At 42.4% G+C, this 24,661-nt stretch overlaps 2 long non-coding RNA genes across 3 annotated transcripts in view; one reads left to right on the plus strand and one right to left on the minus strand.

The window, feature by feature from the left end:
• The window catches only part of LOC309342857, a 176,985-nt gene extending 152,555 nt beyond the window's left edge, over nt 1–24,430 (plus strand). Inside the window, exons 4-6 of one of the 2 annotated variants that reach the window (XR_014157012.1) lie at nt 11,285–11,397; nt 13,637–13,717; nt 24,373–24,430. This is a non-coding gene — a long non-coding RNA (uncharacterized lncRNA). Of the gene's footprint in view, nt 1–11,284; nt 11,398–13,636; nt 13,718–24,372 lie in introns of those variants that run through there. The other variant, XR_014157013.1, reaches the window with a different exon arrangement.
• Nucleotides 1,347–16,831, minus strand: LOC309342870. Its single transcript, XR_014157028.1, has 3 exons — nt 16,760–16,831; nt 8,643–8,780; nt 1,347–1,481 (listed from the first exon to the last, which is right to left on the minus strand). It is a non-coding gene; the product is annotated as an uncharacterized lncRNA (long non-coding RNA).
• Nucleotides 24,431–24,661: the final 231 nt, after the last annotated feature.

Raw genomic sequence — 24,661 nt, forward strand, 5'->3', positions numbered from 1 at the left:
GCAGAATGATGTTGGACTTGAAGCAGAGCTGTCCCGGAGGCAGAACATCAAACGGCACCCTCTGCCCCCCCCCCCCAGCCAAGATGCATAGCAAGTTCGGCTTTATTGCTAGGGTGGGATTGCAGCAATAGCCTCCTGGCAGCAATGTTGCTGCTGCTTACCATTAGGGGTAGGAGCAAGACAACATTGGGGTTGCAAAAACAGTTACTTGCGCCTCCAACCTTAGTGATGCAAACTTGCTCCTTTTGAGAGAGTGCAAACCTATCCAGAACAGATTGAATGCCATCTCCCAGACCCGTCAAATCTGAACTTAATCTCCACTCATCCAAAGATTCAGTTTATTAGCCTACATTCCACCCATTACCATCTGCAAGTACTTGTTAAAAATCCTCTGAATTATAGCTGGTCATTGCTTTTGCCAAAAGACTGCTGTGTGTGGCTGGGGAGAGAAGGTTGAACGTCCTCTTCTCTCGTGTGGTGCCAATGAAAATCCATACCTGGTATTAGACAAAAAACAGCCCCATGTATGTAGCTGCTAGACACACAGTCAGAGTAATGTCTAGTTTGCTCTTCATTGTGGTGATTGCATGCTATTCAAGACCGGATAAAATATTGTCTGGTGGTGCCGTTGGGAGAGCTTGGATTCAAAAGGGAGTTTCTGAGTCTTCTCGGCACATATGGAAGCTTTCTTCGCTTTGTATCCTGGCTATAGTAACTAAACAATCCTGTCTCAGAACAAATATTCTATATCCCCCTTACACACATTATATATACAGGGAGAGGAAAGTGTTTGTATGAGTGTGATCTAGGGGAGAGGAAATGGGGTCTGTTTACAAGTGTGCACACTCAGTGCTGGTTCCAGAGCACATCAGTATTTGGAACTGGGTAGTAAGATGACCAAGATCATTTCGTAGAAGCCACAAAAATCTCTTGGGTAAGCAAAATAAACCTGAAGTTTCCTTTTGACTCACAAGGAAGGTATGAAATGACATCAGCCCAATCTACTTCTGTTTAGCTGCTGCAGCAGCAGAAACAAGAATGCAAAAGGTTAAGCCGCTGTTAGATTTGCATATTGCACTTGCAAACTGAGATCATCTTACCAGCCTTTGTGCCTCTAAACCTTTGAAGATGGCAGAAATTTGCTTGATTCGCAATGCAGTGCTATACATATATATACATATATACTCAGAAGTATTAAAGTAACATTATGTGACTTCTATACAAGCCCATATCTGTATCCCATGTTTGTAAATCCTGGTAAATTTACATAACTAAAAGTATAGAAGTACAGAGCATATAACTGATGGTAGTGATGAAGGCTTGGCCTCCTTGTTAGGGGAGTCCACTCTGTTATTTAAAAAAGGAAGTTTGCTTTTCAAGTAATTTGCACTTTTAAACTCTTCACTGTTCTTCTTTCTTTAGTGTGGTCCAAGAAGCACTTGATCTTTCACAAGTTGCAATTTGAGTATGTAATTCATTCCCTGGAATAAGAATTAAAATAATTGCTGGCTAGAATGAAAGCTGTTGTCTGATGCTTTGACTTCATAGCTATAATCATCTCAAGAGAGTTGTGAGTTGCATTTTTGCAGCATGCAGTGCCCCAGGACTTCTTCATTGTGACCTTTATCCAAATGACCTCTCTAAGGTCCATGCCCCAGTAATTACCCTGACTGATCTACTACACAGCATCTACCACAACACTTTCAAAGTACAATTTTGTCCCTTCCTCTCCTATCTGAACAGTTCCTTTACCTACCAACCTGAAACCACCTCAAAATACTGTGGCTTTCCTATTCTACCAGGTGTCACCCTAATCAGTAAGCCATGATGTTGCATCCATTACATGGTGTGAGAAACCAGATTGACATCTGCTTCAAGTGAGCAGGAAGTGGCTGAGACCACTTGAAAACTAACACTTAGCTGTGAAGATTATTGGCTATGATCAAACGCACTATTTTGAGAGGAGGAAAAAACAGACACTTCAAATGCAGCATTCCTGAATGAAGGCACGAACTACTTAAGTGGAGAAGCTTAGGTGGAAATAGGGATGGAGGAGAATTTCAGCTGGGCTGCATATTTAAGTGAATTGACCTATGGTAATATGCACCACCCAGACATATACATGGACTGGAATGCAATTATTCTTCACCTGTCACAATTCTCTAAATTTTGAAATACAGATCTCAGCTTAAAAAAATGAGAACTGTTGGTTTGTGTAGGATGGTTACAATTATCTCAGAGACATACTCCACAATACCTGCAAATAACTCAAGGTTTTAATATTGTTACTCAGTCTAGGAACAACTGAAATGTCTTTTGTTTCACATCTAAATTTAAATAGTAGCTTTGGCTGCATGGATTCCAGGTTTGCTTCTGCTCTCTTGCACCATTCTTTTTCAATAGAAAGCATTGGTGGTAATCACCAGCTCAGCATCAGACACTTTTGAAACAAGAATTAACACTCAACTGCAGATCTTGCTCCTTAGCTACAGGATTCTGCACTGTTCAGTAATGAATTCAATGATCAAACAACCTCTCGTTTAAGATCAGACTTAAGACTATCTCATGTTGGCTCAAGTTCCACAAAGCCAGGAATTTGGAAGCTAAGACTGATGCCTTAACAGACGTGCCCCATGTTCTGCATTGATGATATGCAATGTCACAAAACTGGGCTTGATTAAAACTGTAAGAGAATACCAATGAATGTTCAGAATGGAAATCACTATTTGCTGTTATTGCTTTCGGTCTGCAAATTATACATAATTAATTATGTCCTTACTTGTTTGCACTGTGTTTCCTTTGCACTGAAATTAATGGGCTAGAAGAATGTAATGACAATGTAATTCATGTAATTAATTGTGCAAATTATGTAAGTTGCATAATTTTATTACACGGAACAGCATGAATAATATCATTTTCGGTAGGAGGTGAAGTGCAGCAGAATGGAAACACTGCTGCATGCAACAAAGACAGGGTGGAATAGAAAACATGCCTTTTTACATCCTTCCTTACACCTTACCCTCTATGCAGCCACACTTTCGCTTGGTCTTTCAGGTGCAAATTTCAGTGTGGGCTGGGGCAGATGGGGTTCAGTGTAGGGTAGAGTTTGTGAGGTGTTTCAGTGTGGGTCAGGTATTTGGAATTTGTGGTGTGGGATTTCTAATGCAGGGTACATACATGGTTATGGCGTGGGCCAAAGTTCAACTTATTAGTCCAACAGGTGTCATTTTTAGAATCTATAGAATTTTGGGGCTTATAATGATGGAACTTCATTATTGCTACTTACCTTAGCTATAGGAGCATTCCTGTGTTCTTATAAATTAAGGGCTGTTATATTCATAACTCTTAACCATGCTAACCATGGCTTATTGTTTTTAAACATACAAGGAAATTGGGTGTGAAGGAGGGAGACCCAGTTTTACTTGCTTGTAAGCAGAGTGACTGATGGGGAAACCATGGTTCTACTCAGTGCAAATTCAACATTTAGCCATGGTTAATGCAACATACTCTGAAAATCCACCTTAAAACGATGGTTTCACATCTTGTGATGGTCATTACAAAAGCTGTGCAAAAAAGAACTAGTGCCTGACTTTCCTTTTTGCCCTCTTAATCTTATATATACATTCTACATTCTCCCAGTGGAGTACAAGGTCACATTTAAGGTGCTGGTTTTGACCTTTGAAGCCCTTCACGGCCTAGAACCCTCGTACCTACGGGACCGCCTCTCCCAGTATGTCCCACGGAGAGCCTCAAGGTCCATAAATAGCAACACCCTAGTAGTCCCGGGCCCTAAGGAAGTTAGATTAGCTTCAACCAGAGCCAGGGCCTTTTCAACTCTGGCTCCGGCCTGGTGGAATGCTCTTCCTCATGAGACCGGGGCCCTGTAGGATCTGATTTCTTTCCGCAGGGCCTGTAAGACAGAGTTGTTCTGCCTGGCCTTTGGCTTGGAGCCAGTTTGATTCTCTCCCCCTCTTTCTTTTTTCCTTTCTCCTCCTGTGATGAGGCTGCATTTTAATATTTCAATATTTTAATATTGTATTTTAATTTTGTTTTTAAGTTGTATTCATTCAACTTATTTTTATTATTGCTTGTTAGCCACCCTGAGCCCGGCCTTGGCTGGGGACGGTGGGGTATAAATAAAAAGTATTATTATTATTATTATTATTATTATTATTATTATTATTATTACTTTACAATCAGACCCATGGGCACATTTGCATTTTTGAGTGAGTGTCATGCATGCCACCCCGTCTGGCCATTCCTCTCCTGGCTCAGCCCCTCGCCCCCAGAGAGACAGAAAGTAAAAGAGCCCACACATCACTTCCCCACTGGATCTAGAATTAATCTGAGCTACGAAGAGCACATAGAACTGAAAAGGAAAGTGAGAAAGAGCACCACTCTTCCAACTATGAAGTTCTATGAAAAAAGGGCAACCATCTTCACCACCTCATGACCAAGAGGGCAGTGTGTGTGTGTGTGTGCGCGCGCGTGCGTGCGTGCGCGCTGTGTTCCAGGGGATTTGCGGGTGTTATGGAAAGTGTTCACAGGTGCCATTGTGCCCATAGGCATCAAATTGCCCAAAGGGATGGCTGGTGGGAGGGGCAGTGCCACACACCTGGCCTCCTATCAGCTGTTCTGCTGTGCTTACTGGGAGTTGGGTGAAATGGTATGAAGGTCATTGCAGTGGGAGCCCCAGACTGGTTCTCCCACTGCACTTGTATCCCTGCTGCCTTGTCCCTCACCCTTCCCCTCCCGGTAAGCACGGCAATGTGGCTGATGGGAAGCCAAGTGTGCAGTGTCACCCGTGTCCACCAGTCCCTGGTTGGCAAGTCCTGTACAGTGAGATTTTTTTTATTTGTCATATTGCATGGATTTTTTTTGCTTTGCTGGCATTTGAATCTCTCTCTCTCTCTCTCTCTCTCTCTCTCTCTCTCTCACACACACACACACACACACACACACACATGAATTACCACTGCCAACTTGAGAATCATATTTTACTTTGTGGTAAATAGATAGGAAGGGGATGCAACTGAACTGGGCAGTTTAGCTTCATAATTAGCAATCATAATCGGCTCTGAGATAATTAGACTCCAAAGCCAAAAGAATGGGGACAGATGTTTTCAAACCTGTACTTCAAAGATTTTGCCTTTGATTGTAAGAGTTTTGCATATGAAAAGAAACTGTCTATATAGTGTGTGATAGGGTTTAATTTTTTGAGGTAAAAATATGTGTTTCACAGAAAAGAGTAATCTTGAAAAGGAACAAATAGCTTGCAGAAACTAGCAAGATTAAAGACACTTTTAAGTAAAAAATTAATGAGTTTTACACTTTGTAGAGTTTAAATTCAGGCTACAACAGAAAGGTTATCGGAGTATATGATAAATTATTAAAACACAGAAAGGGTTTTTAAAAATCAATTATTTTGATCTTTCTTATCTTTTCTCAGTGCTACTAATAATGCTCAGAAACAGATGAACTGATTTGACCTTAGAAATAGCCACTCATACAAATACTTTTGCACTGTGGAATTTTTAATCTTTAAACTTTCTGCAACCTTGTTTTTTCAACTTTTTTGGGGGGGCCTTTATTTCTATGTCAAACACAGATACCTCAGAGTTTCTTGAAGGAAGACTGTTCGTAATCATTCCCAGCCAAGACCATTCCACTGAGGGATATATTGGCACACACAGGGGACAAGTTAACAGAAGTATTAAAACACTTTTGGAAATAAAAAAGGGGGAAACTGCTACCCCAACAACCCATACTACATTAACAAATATGGAACATTCTCACCTGCCATTGAATGCTGTGTGTTGGCTGTAAAAGTACAAATGGGAAAATGGGACAGTTAAATACCCTCCTTGAGATCCTTACAGGTCAGTGTACCCTATAGGAAGGCAAGGTGGCTCTAACTTTGAATGGAAGCACTCTTGCTAGGAGCTGAGGCACCTTGCAGTGTTTTGTTGCCAGTGTGCCAGTGTGGTGTAGTGGTTAAGAGTGGTAGACTTGTAATCTGGTGAACCGGGTTCGCGTATCCGCTCCTCCACATGCAGCTGCTGGGTGACCTTGGGCCAGTCACACTTCTCTGAAGTCTCTCAGCCCCACTCACCTCACAGAGTGTTTGTTGTGGGGGAAGAAGGGAAAGGAGAATGTTAGCCGCTTTGAGACTCCTTAAAGGGAGTGAAAGGTGGGATATCAAATCCAAACTCTTCTTCTTCTTCTTTGTTGCACATATGAACATAGGAAGAGCCTCCAGGATCAGGCCAGTACCCCATCTATTGCAGCATCCTGTCTTTTGGGAAGCTCAAAAGCAGGATGCCCCCCACTAGCGATTCCCAGATACTGGCATTCAGAGGCATAAATCTTCTGACAACGGAGGTAGAATACAGCTATTAAAGCTAGTGGACAATGATAGCCTTTCCATTCATAAGTTTACCTAATCCTCCTTTAATGCAATCTAAGTTGGTGGTCTTGTTGGAGCAAATTCCATCGTTTACCTATGTGCTATGTGAATAAGTAGGTTCTTTTGTCTGTCCTGAAGATTCCAATATCCCGTGTGTAATAATAGTAATAGTAGTAGTAGTAATAATAATAATGAATAAGAATAAGAATATCTTACCCCTGCTCACCCTAAAGTCCCAGGGTGGGGCATTAGAAATAATACTAGACTTCGCCCCTGAAGGTATACTCCATTGTCTCTCGAGATAGATAGATGCAAAAAACCCCAAAACAATTTAAGACAATTTACAACCATAAAATATATGGTTATGTCTCCCCCTTTTTTGGAAATATTGACCGCTTTGAAGGTTATATTTCCAGTCCAATAATTATTTTCTCTAGCTGAACTCTGAAACAGGAATGGCTCACTTATGGGTTCTTCCCAGTCCACATATTCTTAAATAGTACGTCTATCTACATCTTGTTTTCCTCTGGGTCCACAATTATATTAGGAACTCATCATGCAAAACCCACTACATTAATATGTGAGTTTTCAAGTGGTTGACTCTAGTGCATGAGTTCCTGTCTCTGAGTTCCAAATTTACATTTACTGAAGCCTGTGATGATTCTGCCCCATTGGAAATAGAGTATTGGTAAGTATGATGTAATAAGCACTAACTGGTAATCAATAAGCCATACCACAGTTCTGAGGAAGAATGAAAGAAAGCAAATGGGAATATCTGCCAATTACAACCCAGGAAACTGCGTAATCATCCATCATTCAATTATGGGTATGGTGAGACAGAAGAATTGTCAATAGCCAAATGGGAATTTAATTAAACTTTCTAAAGAAGTCACCTTGGAAGAAAAGAAAGCAATTTGTACCCAAAAGGCAATTCTGTGCAGAAGGTTATTCATTTTCCCCAGGAAATGTATTTAAATGAGCCTTCTCTCCTCTAACTGAAGTTATCTTTAGAATGAAAAACTATGGAGAGAGCAACCGAAGTGCCTCTTGATCTAGCTACTAAAATAGAAACTTGTAAATAGCTGACCTCAGTGGCGATTTTGCAATTTTTCATCCTTGTGTCAAAAACAAACCTATCTTCACAAAAATATATATTTATAAACTACGCAATGTCTGACACACACACACACACACACACACTATTCCTGTAATAGCATTTTTTCTTAGGGATGGAGAAGAATGTTGGGAACGGAATATAGTTCATAAATCCTGTAGCCACTGCCCATCTTCTTGACTCCAAATCCCTCTGCTCCCTGGAAAAGCCCATTGCCAGTGGTCACAGAAGTAAATGGTCCCCCCTTCCTTTCCCCACACTTTCACAAACCTCCTGAAATAGGAGAGGGGGAGGGAGAAGCAGAGAAAACAGGAGCCAAAGTTAAAGCCAAAGGCAACCAAACGGTTGAGGCTTTTTAATTTGGAAAGAGGGTAAGTAAAGGGGGACATAAGAGCATGAGAGCCCTGCTGGATGAGGCCAGTGGCTCATCTCGTCCAGCAACCTGCTCTCACAGCGGCCAACCAGATGCCTATGGGAAGCCTGCAATTCCCAGCAACTCAAAGTTCCTTCACACATCAACCCACTCCTGGTTATATTAAGCCCCTTCCTTTTTTATTTCATCAGTATAATTTAAGGTAGGTAGGGGAGGGGTGCCATTTTGTTGCTGTTAATTGGGAGTTAGCAACTGTTACTGACTGTTGATAATTATCCAGAGGTTGACCAGCAGATCCAGATCTAATTTCTGCCTGTCTGCTGTAGAGAGCTGGAACAGTGCACATCTTTTGCAAGTCCGCTTAGCTGCTATCGAACCTCCCTGTACCCAGCTCTGTGAAAGGAAAAATGTGGAGTGTGGTGGAGGGGACAGAGGGAACTGGCAGACAAGATGGCTGATCATGTTCCAGAGGGACATGCCCCCCCCCCCGGAAGTTGTTTCACCTCTCTTTAAGCAAGAATACGAACAAGGGAAAATCAACCAGACCACTGAATCTCCCTCTCTCCCTTCCTTACTGCTGATATATCAAAATCCATTACTTGGGAATATGGTAGGTTTCAGGCTGTCTTCTAGTCTTGCTCTCTCTGGTTAGCCTTTCCTTTTGACCAGTGCTATTTTTTGAGAAAAAGAGGTGCCTGAACTCACCATGAACACCTCCCTTGTTTTCTTATAATGGCAATGCCACCTACCTGAAAGGTGCCAGAACTGAGTTATGGCGAGTTCCGGCTGAAAAGAGCTCGGCTTTTGACATAATAAATAAGCTTAGCCCAATGCTGATCTGTCATCACTTCATACTAGTTCTGATTTTGCAAATATTGCCATTTGGCCTGCAAGACAAGAGAAGGAAAGTTATATTCAATATGGAGTTGGTCTCAGTGATGGTGCTCCTTCTGCATTACATCTTTACTCCGAAGAAGTTTCCTCCATCCAGTAAGGAATTTCATCCACGAGTACAAGCTACATGCATATGTTTTAGGCACTGAGTAAAAGGAGGTTTTGCAATATCCTGTGTCCTGTTGAAATCATCAGAAGTTTGAAAAGCAGGCGCACAGTGGGAGAAACCTGGGAATGTCCCCATAAGAGCTGCCAATAGGATCATAATGTCCTCTGTCCTGCTGAATTCATCAGGAGTTTGTTAGGCAGGCACACAGAGGAAGCAACCAGGGAATGTTCTGGGATTGTCCCCACAAGGTCTGCCAATAGCATCATAAGAACATAATACAGAACCCTGATGAACCAAACCAAAGTCTACCTAGTCTAGTATTCTGTTCCCACAGTGACAATTCAGATCCTTATGGGGAGGCCACAAAGGATGGCATGAGCACAATGTCACTCTTCTATTCATGATCTCCAGCAACTCATAATCAGAGGCAAAATGCCTCTGATACTGGAGGCAATATAGCAATCATGATCAATGCTTGAAAAGTTAATCTTAAAAAGAAATTAGTTCCAGTTCTAATTTGCCCCTTTCAAAAAGGAACCAGTTCAAGCTCAAGTTTGACCCCTCGGTCAACTGGAATTCCTTTCCAGTTCAATTAACATTTCAATTCTCACTTAATTCACGTGGACCTCAGCATTCCTTCCATCCTGTCTTCAGAATTTTACAAGCTGCTCTGCAAAAGTAAACAAATATACTTAAGAAGACCAAGAAAACACCAGAACACAGACAGTGTGATGTGAACATTGGTTTTATTTGTTTTCCCCAATAATTATGATAGTGAACCTTAAACAGCCAAATCACTTCTCAGATACGTTAAAAATGTAAAATGCAATCACCAAAATCAAAACCCAATGATTGAATTATTTGAAAATTACTTTTAAATAATAATTTTAAAATTAAAATTGAGTTGAATTGAATTGAATTTAAAATTCCCCAGAGTTCCACCACAAAAGGAACTTAATTCATGTTCAATTCACGTGGAAATTATAGGAACTACTTTCAGGTATAATTCAGAGGGTTTTAAAAAAATAATAATTCTGAGTTATTTAAGTCCAAACACTGATCATAACTAGTAGCTAAGGGGAGTCTTATATCCAGGGGTAGTCAACCTGGTCCCTACCACCCACTAGTGGGCGTTTCAGGATTCCAGGTGGGCAGTAGGGGGTTCTACGGCGCATGTTACTGCAGCACTGGTGGACGGTAAGGAAATTTTACCATCAAGAAAGATGCATTAGTGGGCAGTAGGTATAAAAAGGTTGACTAGCCCTGTTCTAATCCATACAAACTAAAGCCATACAAACTGTGCCCATCACTACCTACTGTGGAATTGAATATGCACCATTTCACAAAAAAGGTAGTGCTTGAATTATAGGACGTGGGGTAGGGAAATTCTATCTTTTTCATGATAATGTCACTTAGCTACTGCTTTAGAAGGCTGCAGGGAAGGAGACCCACATGACGCGGTGTCCCTACATCTGTAAATCGTATTTCTTGAATAGACATAGGGACCCCAAATTATGCCTTCCCTTCCTTGGGCCTTCCAAAACAGCACCTAAGTGAGGTTGTCTATTGCTTCATGTCCTAGTCCCTGTAAAAATCAATAGGCATAGGGTGCAATCAGCTTGGGCATATTCTGGAAGTACCTCCACAGTAAATGCAAGTAAGGCAATGTGCTGCTTCTCTTATCATCTAATAAACCTTTGGAAACTTACTGAGGCAAATATTTATGGATCAAGAAAGATGCTACTGCTTAGTAAATCGGGACAATGCTCTTACTCAAATATGCCCTTTCCTTCCTGACCTATTAAGGCTTCCTTACTGAGCTTTAATTTTCTCCTTGCAATTCCATCCTTTCTGCCTTTTATGTCAGCTACTTCTTCCCTGCCCCCGATGCCTGCTTGAAACTTTGCCACTGGAATAATTGCCATAGCGCCTTGCTCCAGCTGCATCAACTTCTTCACTCCTCTCATCTACCACTTCAAACGGGCTATTTATAGTCAACTGCTAGAGCCTGCATCTTGCTGCCACGCCTCATATAGGAGATGTATGCATTTGCTGAACTACCCCACCCTGACTCTCAACTTCGCTAGGCAACCAACAATAAGAGGGCAAGAGCTTAACTTGAACCCCAGAACTTGTAGTCTATTCAACTCTTGAATATGTGATGTAATATGCCAGTTCATACTGGAGTGTTCTCCACTCTTGCTGCTCCTGGATAGAAGCAAATAACTGTACAAAAAAACCTCTGGTGGCTTATTTACAGGTCAGAAAAAAGCACAAGATATCCTTCCAATAACTAACAAATCAAGATGAGCCCTGAATACACAGATTGTCTGGAAGTGCTCCTGGTCCCCACCTCCCCCCACAATTCTCCTCAATGTTTTTTCATAGGTTTCAACTTGCAATGCAGCATTGTGAACATGAAAGCAAAGAGCCCTCTGCTAAGCTATGCCCAGGATGGTCAAACGACACATGGAGAAATGGGGAGTTGTGAAGTACTTGAGGTAGTTGGCCTGTAATTGGCTTCATGTGAGTTGAAATTTTGTGGCGTTCCTTTATGCTTGTGATGCCAGGCTGGGTGGTTTGGAAACTGACATGAAATTCTGGGCTCTGCATCTTCAAACCATTCCAGGTATTTTGCTCCATTAATCTTACAAATGACTGAAAGGGCGGGGGGAACCCAGTAGTGTTCTAAAGCCAAGATCCTACTAGGTCTGGAATGCAAAGGACACATTCCTACAGCCTGCAGCAATCCACAGATTAAGAGTTATCAGATAAACATTGATGGATACTTTTTATTTCTTTTTATGCAGCTGAAAGAAACCACATCAACAGAAACCGCTTACTTTTCAACAGCACAGGATAAGCCTTTTAGTGTATGGTGGATGGAAATAAAAAACATCTGCAATATATATATATATATCTCAGTCAGACCCTTAGAACAGCATTTTACTCAGTCATGCCATCTGATTTAACTTATAGGCTCATGTTTCTATGGTTTTACCAACAGAAGCTTCCTTTAATTTCTGTGAGGAATATGCAGAAATAAAAAAGGGTAAGGAATTTATTTCTGGATCTGAAAAAAATACTGGGAAATGGGCACTGTACATCCCACTGTAATAGTAAGATGAATTTGAAGTTCATTTAAGAGTCCAAACAAAAGCCAGACACATGATCACTCACTTTCCAAATCAAAGAAAGATTATCACCCAGTTCAGATAGTATATTTCATACTCTTCACGGAGGAAGTCCATATGGGTACAGCTGGGTGGCCAAAGTAATGTCTGGCCAAGCATGACTACTTTGATAGATGCCACTCCCCAGCGACGATTCTCATGAGCATGCCAGAGAAAAAGCAATGGGAACCAAACTCACAGAAATCATGGCTGGGAGCAGTGCCTGCAACAAGGTCACACTGGAACTGATCCTCCATACAGCTGTGTTTCATAGAAATGTTTTGGACCATCATTGGCTGCTACTTCTATAATACAAACCGTGTATGATGTCAATTATGATGTTCACCTGGGAGTTCATTCTTTTTCTTGCAAAAATGCCAACATCTGGAATAGGTTCGTAGTATGGGGTTATTGGCTCCTCATGCCTGCACTTAGCAAGCAGAGGGGTGGTGGGGTGGGGAAGCTCCCATTGAAGTGAATGGGAGTTTTCTCCCCATTGCATAGTGTAGATATGGGGTGCCCAGTCCAGACGTGCATTGGCAGTTTGTGAAAGAAAATGCTTGAAGTCCATTGCAAGCTGTATGATAAATGTCATATGTATCCCTGTTTCCTGCATTTCCACAAGGGTAGCCAAAATAGGGCTCTCTTGTACCTGAAGTAGGTATAGCGGCCCACCTTTCCTTCATCTGCTCCTTTTTCTAAGCCAAACTCTGTGTGTGTGTGTGTGTGTGTGTGTGTGTGTGTGCGCGTGCACTCTTATGATTACCATTATAGTGGGAGCAAATGGTTAGCCATTCCTTTCCCCTGCACTGAATTCCCAGTTAAAACCACACCCTGCCTGTAACCAAAATTTAAAAATCTGATATGATGTCACATGCATAAGAGCCAACTCCTATTGGCCGTGGGCGCTTTGGTCCCCACAATAAAATATTTGGGGAGACTGGGCCCCCACAAAGTTGATGGGCATTCCCATTCAAATGGTGTGCATGCACTTCATCATGTGATCGATTATGCAGGGTGGGGCTAACCTGGGCCCTCACAATATTTTATTCAAGTTGGTTACATGCACTTGCTACTTCGACTCTGACAGTGTCCCGTCCCCCCCCCCCCCCAAATCCCATATGTCAGGGATGGAGTCCTATCTCATCACTATTCTCAAGTTTGTGTGGGGTGAATGTGAGGTTCAAGAGGTCTAGTTACGCATCCCCCCCATCTGACACATCAGAGATAGAGTCCTTTATCTCACCACTGAACCCTCAGTGAATGTGCGGGTTAACAGTCCTTATGTGAGTTAGTCCTATACCTTGGATCTAGAAGTCGGATTAAAGGTTCCTTCTGAGAAAGTTCCTGCTGAATGAGGTGCCAGAGTCTCGTATCACTGTGAATGAATGCTAACATTGTTTCAAAATGTGGTTTTGGGATTAGGATTGCAAACTCTTATCTCCATTTAACATGTAGTTTGACATGCACAACTGTGAATTGTATGGCCTTGTGTTTACTCAGTGTTTCTATAGCTGAGCAAAGATAGCTTATTCGAATTAAACCCTTGTCTGTCTGGCTTACCTAGGTTGATCCTCCCTTCCTAAGAAGAAGGACCATAATCTACTTGATTGTGAAAATGTTCTGTTCTATTATTGACATTAATTAGGTAATCATTAATGATAATATTTTGACACAAAATGCATATTTCACTATACATGGGGTTGTTCTTAAAACAGTTTCAGCGCAGATGGATTGCAATATAATATTTTATTTATTTATTTTTAAAAAAAACTATTTCCTTTGATTTTAAAGAAACGTACTGGCATTCAGAATATAGCAAGGGAATATAGCAAGCGACATGTCTTATTAACATAGTACTTACTCTCATAAGGATTTTTAAACACCTACTCAGATTTATATTTCCAGCCATCTGCTTCTTCCCTAAAATCTGACAAAAAAATCTTGCTTTGCAAATAAAAATAAAAATAAAAATGCTGAATGCCAATGTCACCTGGATTTGATAGCTCTGAAGTCTGTTTATATTTAATGAGAGGCTGCTTTGAAAAGTTAACAGACACTAAAATCACGTGTTGGGGGGTGGGAGGCGGTGGCCCTGCATTTGGTGTCCCAAATGTTTCTGTGAAAATGTGTTTCCCTTATACCCTGATAACTAAAATGTTTTGCCAAAATTGTGGTTAGAAGGATTCAAACATATTTAGCATAGATTACCTTTGGGACGCGGGTGGCACTGTGGGTTAAACCACAGAGTCTAGGGCTTTCCGATCAGAAGGTCGGCGGTTCGAATCCCCGCAACGGGGTGAGCTCCCGTTGCTTGGTCCTTGCTCCTGCCAACCTAGCAGTTCGAAAGCACATCAAGTGCAAGTAGATAAATAGGTACTGCTCTGGCAGGAAGGTAAACAGCGTTTCCGTGTGCTGCTCTGGTTTGCCAGAAGCGGCTTAGTCCTGCTGGCCACATGACCCAGAAGCTGTATGCCGGCTCCCTCAGCCAATAAAGCGAGATGAGCGCGGCAACCCCAGTCGGACACGACTGGACCTAATGGTCAGGGGTCCCTTTACCTTTGGGCTAGTTTAGCAACAATAAAATTCTGGTGTTGCAGATTTCATGAATGGAAAGAAATCTCCCAGATTTCACTAGACGAGAAGTTGTGTTCCTCTCCCTGCCCTGCCCTGCCATGCCAATAGGGATGGACGAATCTGTCCTTTTTCAGTTTCTCTCATATTCTCATTTTCCAATCTTAATTTTAGTACACATTACTGCATCTGCATTTTTTTAAAAAAGCGAAATGTCCCCATGGAAATGCATCAGCTTTTTAGTGTGCATTTCTCCTAATACAGTCATACCTCATGTTATGTTTGCTTCATGTTACGTTCTTTTGGGTTACGTCCTGTGGTGACCCGGAAGTACTGGAAAGGGTTACTTCCGGGTTTCACCACTCACACATGCGCAGAAGTGCAAAATGACATAATGCACATGCGCAGAAGCAGCAAATTGCAACACGCGCGTGTACAGACGCACCACTACGGGTTGCGCTCTTTTCATGTTGCGAACAGGCCTCCAGAACGGATCCCATTCGCAACCAGAGGTACCACTGTACACACATTTTCACAAGTGTGCAATTTTATGCACATTTCCCCATAATATACGGTATGCCTTTTTGTAAAAAAAATAAATAAAAATGGATGGAAAACTGCATTGCAATATTTGGAGACGTGTGAATACGAATGGATAGTTGTGTTAGAATCATAGAATCATAGAACTGTAGGGACTGTTTAGGGATCCCGGGGGTCATCTTATTTAACCTCTGCAATGCAGGAATCTCAACTAAAGCATCCAGAACAGATGGCCCTCCAACCTCTGCTCAAGAACTGCCAAGGAGGGAGAGTCCACAACCCCCTGAGGGAGTCTGTTCCGCAGTCAAACAGCTCTTACTGTCAAAAAGTTCTACCTGATGTTTAGTTGGAATCTTCTTTCTTATAACTTGAATCCATTGGTTCAGGTCCTAGCCTCTGGAGCAGGAGAAAACAGGCTTGTTTCCTCTCCCATGTGATAGTCGTTGAGATATTTGGAGATGGCTATCATATCTCCCCTCAGTCTTCTCTTTTCCAAGCCTAACATACCCATCTCCTTCAACAGTTCCTCATAAGGCTCGTTTTCCAGGCCCTTAATCATTTTGGCCACCTTCCTCTGCACACATTCCAGCTTTTCAATATCCTTATTAAATTGTGGTGCTCAGAAGTGGACACATTACTCCAGGTATGGTGTGACCAAGGCAGAATAGAGTGGAACTATAACTTCCCTTGATCTGGAAACTACTGTTGATGCAGCCTAGAATAGCATTAGCTTTCAGGTTGTTAAATTAGGTAAGTTAGCATTAAATTGAGAACCAAATGGAATTTCTCCTCTGCCTCAATACCCTACCCCTTGCAAGCTGAATGCAGTCCACCAAATGGGTTTGAGTGCCTGCAAGGCAGTAGTTTCACTGCCTGTTTGAGATTGCAAATGAAACACCTGGCCAGTCACAAAACAAACCGATAAACAGCATTCACCATGTTGGGACACAAGTTGTGCAGGCTTGGACTATATAGGTCAGGGGTCAGCAACCTTTTTCAGCTGTGGGCCAGTCCACTGTCCCTCAAACCATGTGGTGGGCCGGACTATATTTTGAAAAAAATATATGAACGAATTCCTATGCCCCACAAATAACCCAGAGATGCATTTTAAATAAAAGGACACATTCTACTCAGGTAAAAACACGCTGTATCCCATACCATCTGCTGGCCGGATTGAGAAGGTGATTGGGCCGCATCCGGCCCACGGGCCTTAGGTTGCCTACCCTAGGTAGGCAGCCAATGTGTTGCTTTTCAGGTGTTGTTGAACTACAACTTCCATCATCCTGGACCATTGACCACACTGGCTGGAGCTGCGGCCATCATCTGATTACCCCTAAAGAAGATCAACTTATGCTATCTTGCTATTCATTCTAAAATGCTGGCCTAATCGTGCCTGATTTCTGAGCACAGATGTACTTAACATCTTTGGAACGGGCTCACGCCTCATTGTCTAAGTTAAGTAGCAAGCACTTTCAGCTGTCAACAAATTGGGCCAGACTATACCTCCGTGTTTAGCGGGAAAACTGATAGCCCAGACCAATTTTGTGAGGCGTAAAGCAAACAAAATCTTTGCTACCTGGAGATCAAGGGCAGGCATTTGCAGATGATGTAGCAGAAATTCCATGGTTTCTCTGCCATACTGGATGCTGCAGATGATGAAGCACTCAGAGAGACACTGCCACCACTGTGTTTCTCCTCAGTCTAGATATTTTGAAAGTAACCTTATCTGGTCATGGAAAGACCAACCCCAGATGAAACATTCCCATTGCCAGCAGCGTCTCCTCAACAAGTGTCTCTGTGTTTTGACTTTCAGTTTTGTGGTTCTCAGAAAGACAGAGAGCAAATACATGAGCTTAGATACAGTTGCTCTGCTGAACATGCGGCAACTCGGAGGCACATGACAACATCTTAATTTTATTTATTTAGCAAAATTTCTTCATCTCAGAATATAGATCCACATCTCGCAGACTAATGCACAGGTTGAAATGCAGTTGATCTTTGGATTTGGCAGTTCCAAGCTAAAAAATGTACCACAATGTGTCTTTGGGGATAAATTTTGTTCACAAATGCCTATTTTGTAAAAAAAAAGCAAAAACAATTTTTTGTGTGTGGTGAAAATTTATTTTAAAATGTGCACGTTCATGTGGAAATGGGTCAGAACTGAGGCTGGCATGCAACAGAAGGAAAAGTGACATGAATTGGAAATAGTCAGAGTTGCCCTTCCCGAGATGATGTACAGACTAAAAAGCTAGATAGGGAGTGGAAAGGGTTTTTTAAAAGAAAGGAAAAGAAAGGTCAGTGTTCTGAGCAATGGGCCAATAAAAATCATGTTCTGAGTTCCTCTTTGTCATTCACTCAGAACACACAAAGAAGAATAAAGGAAGGGCCTTGTCCTCCTGAATATAAGCAGAACATCTTGAAGTGAATCATTGATAAAAGCACCAGAGGAGTGTATATAGCAGAAGGAAAAAGCTGGTGAGGGCATGGGTGACTGTGGAGAAACACCACAGTGCTCTTGAAGCAATCTGCATTTGTGTTAAGTAAACATGGGGTTACCAGTGCAGATGAGTGCTCTGCTCTGCCCCTGCTGCTGATTCATTGCTCTGCCAGCTGTTGGAGGGCAAACCTCTGAAGCAGAAAGCTTCCTGTCCTTGTGGAGGTTCCTGCACATTTTAGACTTTTCAAGGTTCTAGGGTTGCAATCCCAACCCCTGCCGGGGAGCAACAAGACGCAAGAGGACTCGAGAGTCACTGCTGCATCTGCAACCCTGATGGTTTCCCTGGCCCAAATAGAAGTGGGGAAGGGAGCACAGGCAAACTTCTGCAGAGCTCACCCTGCAGTGGGTTAAAGGCCATCATACGATGAGAGTGGGGCTGGCTCAGGTTCCATTGAATGCCTGGCTGGCAGTCTCAACTACTCCCCTTCCATGCTAATAAATAAAGCCTATCCATTTACAGTGCTGCCCCGCAAGACGAATGCCTCGCAAGACGGAAAACCCACTAGACAAAAGGGTTTTCCGTTTTGGAGGCGCTTCGCAAAACGAATTTCCCTATGGGCTTGCTTTGCAAGACGAAAATGTCTTGCGAGTTCCTGCGGGTTCCCCCCCCCCTTTTTCTAAGCCGCTAAGCTGCTTATCAGCTGATCCGCTAAGCTGATAAGCCGCTAAAAGCCGCTAAGCCGCTAATAGCGCTAAGCCGCTAAGCCGTCAATGGGCTTGCTAAAAGCCGCTAAAAGCCGCTAAGCCGCTAATAGCACTAATCCGCTAAGCCGTCAATGGGCTTGCTTCACAAGACGAAAAACCGCTAGACGAAGAGACTCGTGGAACGGATTAATTTCGTCTTGCGAGGCACCACTGTATATATTTTTAAAAGTGTATTCCAAAAAGAAGTCACTATTGGAATTGAATAAGGAGCACTGTGGACAAGAATATAAAAAGACTGCAGAAAGATGGGAAGTATATTTAGAAAAGGCCTGTATTTTAATACAAACATACATCGACTTGCATTGAAAGGCCTTCTTGCATATATATTTCTTTGGCAGCTCCATTCAGCAGAGCATGTATCCTCACAATGAAACAGATTTCGGTAACCAGTCTTAAGTGATGTTATTAGCCGCCATCACATGGGTGAAAAGGCTTGAGCAACATGTGAGCGGACATAGTATAGCACTCAGTTCTGCGTCGCTGGCTGTCTTGTTTGCCAGCTGCTTATATTGTGACTAGACTTAGCAGATGAGCTGCATCTGACACCTGGTAGGAGGAATAGCATGCAAATGCAGAAGAGGAAAACATAGCACAATGTTGATAAACACAATAGTTTTTCTCTTCCTTCCTTCTTTCAGTTCCTTTTTCTTTTTCACCATTCATATTCCCTTTTTCTTAGGTATTATATTCCTCTGCTTTTCTTCTCCCTGATTCTCTTCACTTGAACTTGATGGTTTCTTCTCCCTGATTCTCTTCACTTGAACTTGATGGTTTTGGTGCAGCTGACCCTCCCTTCCTACTGCCTATTTCCCAGTAAAAATTAAAAGGTAAAGTACTCCTGGACGGTTAAGTCCAGTCAAAGGCGACTATGGGGTTGTGGCACTCATCTCGCTTTCAGGCTGAGGCAGCTGCATTTGTCCACAGACAGCTTTCTGGGACAGGTGGCCAGCATGACTAAACCACTTCAGGTGTGATGGAGAACCATGATAGAAGCTAGAGTGCACGGAAACACTGTTTACCTTCCCTCCACAGCGGTACCTATTTATCTACTTTCACTGGTGTGCTTTTGAACTGCTAGGTTGGCAGGAGCTGGGACAGAGTAATGGGAGCTCATCCCATCGCAGGGATTTGGACCGCCAACCTTCTGATCGGCAAGCCCAAGAGGCTCCGTGGTTTAGACCACAGCGCCACCCGTGTCCCAGTAGACACATTGCAGACCTGGTGGGGAAACATTGACCCTAATGGGTTTATCCTAAGTCAGGCACCTAAGCAGATTGGCAATTTTCCTTCTTCAACTATCTAAATAGCCACAAAGCAGAGTGTTCTGACAAGAGTCTTCAGTGCCAAATACCTTATTCACCCCACAAGCCCCTATTTGATTAATCTTTTGGCATCCAGCTTTATCTGAAAACTAGGGCATCTCAAAAAGGAGGCTGATGCTCCCAGCTTGCGCAACAATGACCGCTCCCCACTTAAAACGGGGGGCGCCTTTTGCGTGGACGCGTGCAGCCCTGGATCTGGAGTGGCCCCATCAGCATAGGCTTTGCCTTCCCCCAGGTGGGATACCTGGAGGTCCCCGCCTACCCCAGCGAGTTGTCCAATCCCACCTGGGGGAAGTGTTGCCAGGGAAACCAGGCCAGGTAAGGGGAGGGATTACCTGCCCACACAATAGAGGGTGGATCTTAATTGTTAATCCTAGAGCCATGTAGCACTTCTTATTGGAACACGCTTCAACATAGTTAGCGAACGAGGGATTGGCAAAAAGAATAAATATCATTTTTTGCAGAAAGCATAAAGCTGGGGCCAGGATCCAGTCTATGGAATCAATTTCATGCTTGGTATAGTGTTTGTGAAAAGCAATATTGTAAATAACTCCTGGGAAGGGTGGGCAGGTTCACTCAAAATTTCTGAAACATGATCATAGATTTGTATTTATCTGGGTATGACCAAAGATAGAGGAATCTGTCTGCTACTTTGTGATTATTATTTTTAAAACAATCCTTATGAAAATTCATCAGCATTTCTTGCAATTTGTGCATTTTTGTATTTTGCTTATTCGCCATTTACCCTAATATTCATATTTCCCTAATATAACACATTTTTGAATGTTATTTTCACTAAATGAGTCTTTCAATACACACTTTACCTTAGCATATGCACTTTTGTACACATCATTTTGCTGGAGACCTTCATTTGAAAATTCAGAAGTGCAAATTTTGCAGGATGGCTCTCTTTCTGTTCGCATTTTGTTTTAGAAAGTGCAAATTACATGGAGTTGCCTTTGAATTTGAACTGAACCAAATTTATCCCCCGTTCATAGGTATGGGTCATGCAAATGCAAACAGTTTCTTCACTGATTCATTTCTTAGACTTCTGTCCTGTGTTTTGTTCCAACAGGTCCTTATTTCAATGAGAGAGATATAAATTTGTGCTTAACTCTAATTAATCAATAGCTTAATTTTGGCCAGTCGTGGATGGGGAACATGTGTCTGTCTAGATGCTACTGGGATACCACTCCCATTGTCCTGACCATTAGCCACACTGGCTGGGTCAAATGCGAGGGCTGACCTGGAGGTTTCCCCTCCCTAGGCCAGATCATGGCTTTTCTATTTAAAATCTATCATTGAAAGACTTAGATGTGAGGAAAGTTAAACAAGAGTAACTTAGGGGGATGAATCACTTTCAGTAGTAGAGTTAGGTTTATACAAGCCAAGGAATTTTTTAAAAAAACGCTTTAGGCTTTCTCCAGCCTATAAGACTGGGTGGGGTGCAAATTCCAATTGGTGAAGAGGGATCTAAAATGCTGCCTTGGTGGGTGTTTGCAGAAGTCATGTGGCAGGATTTCAGCCCTGCAGTGGCTCAGCCTTGGATTGATCTTGGCATCGTTCTGCCGTGTGAAAACACCCTCATGATACAAAGTGAAAGGAAAACAACTCAGCCCAGTACTCACAAAGACCCTTGTGAAACAATTCAGGTCTTTCAGCCTCCATGATTTAGTGGTTTAATCCTCTTTTCCAGTCTGGAAATTCCCCTTCACATGGGAACATTACCTCAGACATAAAATAGCTCCCAACAAGCTCTGCCTAACTGCAAGCCATGCAAAGGGTAAAAAACAGCTACAGACAGCTAACATGCAGTGCATCCAAAAAAATGAGATTCCACCCCCTTTTGGATCACAGCACCAAAGCTCTTGAGCTGTGCAAACGCTGTGTGTGTGTGTGTGTTTTGGCAGAAACAAAATAACTTCTGCAAAATAGATATATTGCTGCACGATCTTTTCCTCATAAAAGAATGATGCCTTCATGAATAAGAAGAACAAAAGAGCAGAAGGCAGCTAAAAACAAAGAGGCACATTTCATTATTTTCAGACAAATAGTAAGGAGAATCACACTGGGCTTGAGGCCGAAGCAGCCTCCTTCATTTTTAAAATGGTGAACAGACTGTTATGCATTATCGTTGAGGTTGTAAGCTGAAGAATGTTCAGTTGTGCCATGCTGGTAATGCAATTGCAATGTACTTATGCTTACCAGTGGGGTACATGTAACTGACTACTTAAGAATCCCATTCTCTGATCTGGCAACAACCATTGTGGAATGAAATTCTCAGCCTGACCCATGTTATATTCGCCTCCATGCCACAGAAGGAAGAGAAGAAATAGCAAGTCAAGTCAAGTCAAGTCAAGTTTTATTGCGGCAAAAGCCAGTGACACAGAACACCACAAGATCATACAAAAGGAAATCAACAACAGCATCAAGAAGAAAAAAAAAAGAACATTATTACGCAAGGGAGCTTCGCAGTGTGCCGTTCAACAAAAGAGATTTACGCTTCCTGATTGCTAAAGTGCAAAATTTGGCCACCTCATATGATATTGAGCTTGAGGAATCTTCCAGAAGGTATTTTCGTAGAATTTCGGGGGAGGATTCCAAATAATGTTGAAGGGGTATAAATTTTGATAAAAGCGGCAAAATAAGTTGAGCTCGTTCTTCACTATAGAATTCGCAAAATAGAAGGATGTGAGTGACAGATTCTACCTTATTAGACATACAGGGGCAGAGACGCGCATGCATTGGTACCCGCGTAAATTTGCCGTACAGCACTGCTGAGGGCATTGTCTCAAAGCGGGCTCTGGAGAAAGCCCATCTATAAGCTTCGTTAGTGATGTTAGTTAAGTAAGGGGCAGCTGAAAAATTAGACCAAGCTTTTAAAGATCTATACGTCTCCGGGAGTAGGGCGTCTTCTTGTTGTAATTCGACATCGTAGAGTCTCTGAGTGATAATTACTTTAGCCTTGTTCAGAGTTCCAATAAGAAGATTTTCAGGGTTTAGGCCAATTTGTTGGATCTTGTTAGTTATTTGCATAAGCCAAGGAGGATAGGGAACTGCAGCCAGGAAGTAAGGTAACAGTCCCTTAGGGTTCTAATGGATTTTCAACCAGAGGGATATTGCTTGCTCCCAGACTTTTAATTCCACTCTGGGCAGTCCTGCCTCTTGCCTTAAGACTGCATTAGGTGTACACTTTGGGGTAGCAAATAATGATCTTAAGAATTTTGATTGTACTGTTTCAAGGGTCTTAAGGTTGGTAGAAGGGCTAATTTGAGAGCCATACAGGAGTTGGGCTAACGATTTTGCCTGGAAAACTTTAAGGGCCATCGGGAGGAAGCCAGCTCCTTTCCTTCTGAATAATCTAAGGATGGCATTTGCACTTCTTCCTGCTGATATAGCTGATGTGGTCAGGTGTGTTGACAATTTGGCATTATAAGAGAAAGTAATGCCTAGGTATTGGAAGATCTTAGTCTGTTCAATGGCGTTTCCCTTTACGCTCCAATTATCTTTCCTGAAGGAGCGGTTAAAATGTACAATTTTGGTTTTGGCAAAGTTAATTGTTAACAGCTCAGTGTTACATTGGTCACTGAACTTTCCTAAGGCACGTTTCAAGCCCACTTTGGTTTGAGAGAGAAGAACAGCGTCATCCGCATACATTAAAACTGGTACTTTTCTGCCGTTAGAGAACACGGGGGGATGGGTTTCGATTTCACGGCAACATGTGACCAGGGAGTTAACATAGATGTTAAATAAAAATGGGGCTAATAGACATCCTTGTCTGACTCCTCTATGGACTGGGATTTCTCTAGAGAGTCTGCCGTCCTGTGCGACTCTTATCTGGAGGGTATTGTTCTCATGAAGCTTGATCATCAGAAGTAATAACCTTCTGTTAATACCCATATTGGCCAATTTGGCCGAGAAGAGATAGCATTTAGGTTTAAATTGCACCAGAGCTTTATCAAACACTACATTATCTGCAAAAGGGTAGAGTTAGGCCAATTTAATTTAGTGCAACCTAACATGGGCATCTGCAGATACCATATGCCTCACACAAGACAGTCGTTTAAACAGGGATGTGAGTCATGATGTGGTTTGTCACAATGTGGCTCCATCTTCTCACAGATTTTTATTGTCTGCTAAACTAAGTTTTCGGGACTCGGGTGGCGCTGTGGGTTAAACCACAGAGCCTAGGACTTGCCAATCAGAAGGTCGGTGGTTTGAATCCCCGCGACGGGGTGAGCTCCCATTGCTCCTGCCAACCTAGCAGTTTGAAAGCACGTCAAAGTGCAAGTAGATAAATAGGTACCGCTCCGGCGGGAAGGTAAACGGCATTTCCGTGCGCTGCTCTGGTTCGCCAGAAGCAGCTTAGTCATGCTGGCCACATGACCCGGAAGCTGTACGCCGGCTCCCTCAGCCAATAAAGTGAGATGAGTGCCGCAACCCCAGAGTCGGTCACGACTGGACCTAATGGTCAGGGGTCCCTTTACCTTTACCTTTAAACTAAGTTTTGCTATGAGTAGACCCATTTAAATTGATGAACATTGCTGAGTTGAGTGCACTTATTTATTTATTCGTATTTATTATTTGCTACCTCTACACCTTCCTTTTCTTCCAGTAAACAATAGGCTGCTGACATTGCTTTCCTTGTCTCCATTTTATCCTCAGAATAACCTTGTGTGATAGGATAGGCTGAGAGCTAGTAACTGGTTCAAGTACATCCAGGGAGCTTCATAGGTGAGTGAAGATTTGAACCCAGGTTTTCTGGATCCAACTCCAACACTAACCACTACACTATGACTAACTAAAGGTATGTTTTTAAAAGTGCATAACAACACAGCCCTACACATGTTTGGTTGAACACTTTATATTCAATGGGACTTACTCCCTAGTAAGTGTATTTAGGTTTGCAATCTAAACTACTAACCAGCTTGTGCTGTGGTTCATTAAAAAAACA

Source organism: Podarcis erhardii (assembly GCF_964252035.2).
Source record: "Podarcis erhardii genome assembly, chromosome: 5".
In the NCBI taxonomy this organism is placed as follows: Eukaryota; Metazoa; Chordata; class Lepidosauria; order Squamata; family Lacertidae; genus Podarcis; species Podarcis erhardii.